Raw genomic sequence first — 5,677 nt, 5'->3', positions numbered from 1 at the left:
CCATGATCCATAGTTGGTGTTACAAAACAAGAAATGGCAAAGAAAGAAATATCTCTTGAAATAAGCAAAAGAAATCATCTCCTATCTTTTACAAAGGTTAGGCATGATGGGTGATGAAAGCAATTAGGAGGAAACTACAGAAGACAGTGGCACTCTCTGTGACAAATTTGGTCTATTGGGTGACATTTATGGGTATGGTGCTCACTCTATGGCCAACAAATTTTCATTATTTTAGCTAGAGAGCATCTGACTCCATGTTACTTCTATATTCAAAGGAATTGGTTTATTAGAGAGATGGGATCAGCCTGAAATTTTCAGAAAACTGAATGATGACCTCAAACCAATTGCATTTGCTAACTTAAAATATGCAAGGTGAGAAGAGGGAGAATATAAGCCTGAAGTGTCAATAGCTCAACTGTTGTGCTATGGATGGACGTGCGATGTCGAGGAATTTTGTTTAATTTGACATTTAACATTGAGCAGAAGCTTTTTAGGTAAAGAAAATAAGAACAGGGGGTATTGAGAAATTGTCAGGAAGAGAATGAGAGAAAAGAGAAATCTTGATTTTCTTCCAGGAATTACGTGGAGTACTGTATAGTCAACACGTAAAATGTCCCAGGAAGATAAACCTGAGATAATATAAAATATAGCCTACCATTGTATCTCTGGAGATCCAAATATGATTTCAACTGGAAGAGAATTTATGCTAATTTCACTTTCTGGAATGGTAATAAAATTAATATTTTGCAGAAAGACTAAGAGCCTCCAAAATGTAAGCTCATGTAGTTTTCTCTACTGCTGATGATTGTAGATATACTAAAAGTTCAAAAAAGTTGCAGAATATTTTGTTACTGCTGAAAGCTTTTTATGTAAGATTGTAAGTTCACTGAAGGCACAGACTCAGACTGTGTATAACTGTTTGTTCCTGGTCTGGCATATGTATAGTACATGCTATATATACACACATATTTGTTTAGTGAATAAGAATATGGTTATTGCAGGATAGTTCTCCAGGTGGCCTTGGACCAACCCAGTTCTCCTTTGTCACTCATAGTTCTTAAGAATAACTGTAGAATCTGTTGGGAATGCAATATCCTGAGATAGGGAGGACCTGGCTAGAACAGCCCAGGCTCTGTTTTAGTCCCTCCCAGAACAGGATGCCCTTCAATGCTTCAGCCCAATGGATCATATTGCCCCTGCTGTAAATGCCAGGGTGGACTACTTTCCAAGGTCCCTCAGCTGCGGTGCAATGGAGCATAGCTAGATAAGACTCCATCTGCCCTGGGCAGCTTTCATGAGGCTTGGGAACCAGCTTGCCCTGAATCCTAGGCTTTTTTTGTCCCTTTCTGTCAATCTGTAAGTAATAAACACACTTCTTTTAACTTGTTGTATGTGTAAGTGTTCTTTCCCACTGGACTTGAGCAAGTAGTAACAGTTACTCGGTAGTGAACTAAAGAGAATACAACAGAAGTCAATAGTGTACAGATTGGCCGTACTTCAGTACAGATTTCTACTCATTTAAGTCCTTAGACCTAACAACTTATATTTAGCCCTAGCTCTGCATTTACATTAATAATTCCTTATTACAATTGTTTGTTTATTCATCTCTTTTCTATTTTAGACTCTACAGTACTTGAACAAGCTATTATGCATTGGTCATTATTGTAGTTTCTAAAGGAGAAAGCTGACATTTAGTTTTGAGGTAAATAAATAAATTATAGGAAAGCAATGATAGTTTAAATCAAAATTAAGTGATGGAATGAAGACAGTGAAACGAAAATAGTTTTTAAAGTACTCTTAAGCTAAACAGATAATTTGATTTAGAAAACAGTTAAAACTTAAGAGGAAAAAAGTTTGAGGGATTCAAGGGGCAAGATATTAAGCAGTATGATGTTTAGGATTATGTTCAGATCTATACTCATCTATCCAGAGCCAATGAGGATCCAGCAGTATTAGTGGAATTAGACAATTTTTTATGCCCTAAGAGGAAATTCAAAGAAAAAATAATAGCAGTAAGACTGTAGCAAAATGGCATGTTCTTAATGCATTTAATATGTATAAGCCTGCTTCTGTGCATACCAGAACACATGCACACACAATAAGAGTTTAACGGGTCAATTTCATCTGACTCGAAGGCAGTTGGTTGTAGAAGAAATATGGGACTTGGAGTCAGAACTTGATTTAGATTCTGTTTTTACCCTTTATTAAATGTGTGGCCTTAGTAAGATATTCAATTATCTTGAGACTTAATTTTCTCTTCTATAAAAATGGAAAGTCATTTCCCTTGTATCCCATGGGATATTTATGAGGATAAACTATAGTATTTCATGAAAATTTCTAATATAGTGATGGAGTTAAAGAAGGAACTCACCAAATATTAATTTCAACATCTAACCTCAAATAGTCAATACCTATTAGTTAGTAGAGACCTAATAATTAATTAGACAGAATTTTAAAGGAACAAAACTGAAACGTTGGTGACAAATATGTCTGAGAAAAGGCATGTTGATGGGCCTCTAGGAATAGGCAGAGTGTGTAGATACTTGTGTCACAAATATCTACACATGTCCACCAGAGGACATCCCCTTATATATAATAATCCTTATATATAATAATTCAAGAGAAGACTCTCTTGTCTGTAATTGCAGACAAGACGATCCATCATATATAACATGACTTTGGTGGTAGGGATGGAGTCTTTGTCTGGAATCAGTAATGGACTTCCTCTCACTGAGACTGTTTTGCCTACCAACACTGTTAAATAAACACACAATTTTCCAAGAACAGAATCTAACACTAAGCTCATGACAGGGAGGCAGAGAGCTACCTGGTATCAAGTTCATCATAGTGAACCCCTCTTATCGTGGATGAACATACTGTGCCCCCACAGAGATGGAAAATATTTCAGATAAAATATGCCTCCCGTTTCCACAGAGCGTCCTCCAGCTTTGGAATCCCATTTCCTTTGCTATGTTCTGGCACAGTGTCCTTTGTGTTCAGGAAGCATGTCGTGTGGCAAAAGATTATAGTAGTCACATTGTGCTTTGGAATTTCACTGATGATAACATATGTTCCTTACTCACAAGCAGCAACCTCATTGTTGTCAATCAGGTCTCCAGTTTACCATCACGTTATCTAATGGACCTTGATATATATAATTTTTGCTTCAAGAACATCATGATCGACTGCCAGAGATCAAGTTATGAGCCCTCAATGAAGGGTTCTAACTGTGTCTCAAGTCCCCATCTTTCTTCAAACTGCAGACTGACACTTTCAATAAGTACTAGACTTTTCACATTTATACCTGATGTCTTAGCAGCAGCCCATATTCAATTTATTCATATCTGAAGCCATATGACATAGCAGAGCCACCAGGCCAAGACAGGTTTATCAGCCTAAGCATAAGCCCTCCTTCTCCCCTTACCTTTTCATGTCTCAGCTATCTCTCTTCCTCTTCTACTAGCACCCCCAATTCAATTTTATATGAATTGAATAGACACATTCTTGTCTTGTATTACCGGATACTTTGGTTCAAAGGGTCTCTTCCATCTGAAGATGATTTCCAAATTTTTTTTCTCTCTCTCTCTCTCCCTTTTTTTTTAGCCAATTCAGTATCTATTTGGGGAGATAATATTTCCTGAATATTTCATGTTTCTACATGGCTTGAGTCCTCTGAGCAAAATGTACTAAAAATATCTTTTGGAAGCTAGAAATAGTGTCTCCACATCAGAGGAAAAGGATAGAGAACTTCTCCCAGTAGCCAACTAGGAGAGTAAAATCTCCTTTCCAGGAAAGAGGAGAAGACTTACCTACCTTTCAGAGTGAAAATAAAGAGTCTCTCTCATTCGAGGGGAAAATGAGTAGGTTATTAGCATTTCCTAACTTCTGAGTTCCTGTCCTGTGATTCATCTCGCTGCATATGTAGGCATCATCCATTTCTCACTGTGTCACTGTGTGGGAATCGGAGCTTAGAGAACCAGTGCAAAATAATGCTCTGGGTGCTGCTTTTATCGTGAATTATTACTTGTCTTTATCTTTGATCCAGAGTTCTTAGGTTTTCTCAGTATCTGTATCTCAAACTTTGGCAGGCTCACTTGTTAACTTGCAAACAGAGTAAAATCTCAGATCCTTCATAGTTTTCAATTTAATACCTACCTTCTGAAGGCCTTCCAGATCCGTTAAGATGTGATCTTTAGCTTTGAAAGCCCTCTGGGAATTTGTCTCTCTTAATTCTTTAATTGCTCTTTTGTTATTGTCATTACGGTACTCTCATGAAATGTCTTTCCCAACTGCAAGCTACTTGAAGACAGCCTTAAACTGATGGTAAGAAATTTTTCCTTTCATTTTCCCCATGCATATTTTCTCTTTTAGTATTCGGTTGTTTTGAGAACCCCCAGATAATTGGGGTTGCAGTATCAGGGCGGCTGGCAACCCTGCCCTAATGGGAGATAAAGGGGAGCTGGGCCTGGGTGTTTACAGTGTGCCTTTCACGGGATACTTCCTTTACCTTGAGGACAGTCTAATGCCTAGTGACTAGTGACCAAGGTGTCCCTCACCAGAAACCTTGCTTAAATTGGCAGACACCTTGTGGCGTTTGTCTGACCTGTGTCTCTAGTTTATGCCTGACTGACCACGGTTCTGGCATGGGAAGCCTGACTTTGTTCCCCCACTCTCATGTCCAGGGAAAACCCACCGCGGGGCAGCCCGGGTTCTTCAGATGGAAGGCCCAAATTCAGTACACCAGCACAATAGGAAACAAGCTCGAGATTTTTACTTGCAGATCCCGAGCAGGAGGGATCAAAGAATAAGGAGGGCAGTCCTCTGTTCCTGAGTATGGGAGGCAGAAATGAGCCAGGCAGAGAAAGAGACAGAGAGAAAGAGAGGGAGCGCGTGCGCGCGCACGGTGAGGGAGTAGTGCGAGGGTTTTGATAAATTCTGGGTCAAATACCTGAATGGTCCGTTTGAAAGATGTGGCAGAAGCGAGCAGCCCGGGTTTGTTAGGTAAGAGAGCTCCTCTCAGTTCTGATCTCTGGTTACTGGCTTGGGCCATTTGAATGGGTGCTCTACTTCATGCTGAGGCAGCAGCCTTTGTGGCGCCGTTTCTGTACTCAGTTTTTTGTGGGTTTTTTTGTAATAAATCAAACCTGACTTTAAAATGTTTTTTAAAATTTTGAAATTCTCTTCTACTTGGATATTTACCTCATTTTTACTTTTCTTTCAGTTTGAGCATTCCAATGTTTTATTTCTTTATAACCAGTACTTTTCTCTCAAACATTAAAAATTTCCCAAGCAAGGGGTTTTGTATTTAGTAACAGTTGTTTCAGTAACAACATGCTGGCTGCATCTGTTCTGGTTCTAAATCAGAGTGTGTGTTTTCTCATCCTAATCAATATTTTCCGATGTCGCTATAGTGTGGAGCTGACTACTTTATCATGTGTTATTATCTAAACAGATATTTTTTTCTAATTTTTGTACTTCATGTATTGTTTGTATAGCTTTTTAAGGAATGCTACAAATAAATATCCTTTTATAAACAAATATGCCTCTATGAAAGGGATTAAATGAAGTGCCTGAAAGGATTACTACAATATTTATTGATTTTAATGTCGTAGTAGTAATATTTGACCATTAGTGTTTGCTTTATGTAAAAGATTTTACTGTTGAGCACATAATTACG

This window comes from Propithecus coquereli, unplaced genomic scaffold (genome assembly GCF_000956105.1).
Source record: "Propithecus coquereli isolate 6110/MARCELLA unplaced genomic scaffold, Pcoq_1.0 Scaffold332, whole genome shotgun sequence".
In the NCBI taxonomy this organism is placed as follows: Eukaryota; Metazoa; Chordata; class Mammalia; order Primates; family Indriidae; genus Propithecus; species Propithecus coquereli.
Note: the sequence above shows the minus strand (reverse complement) of the source record.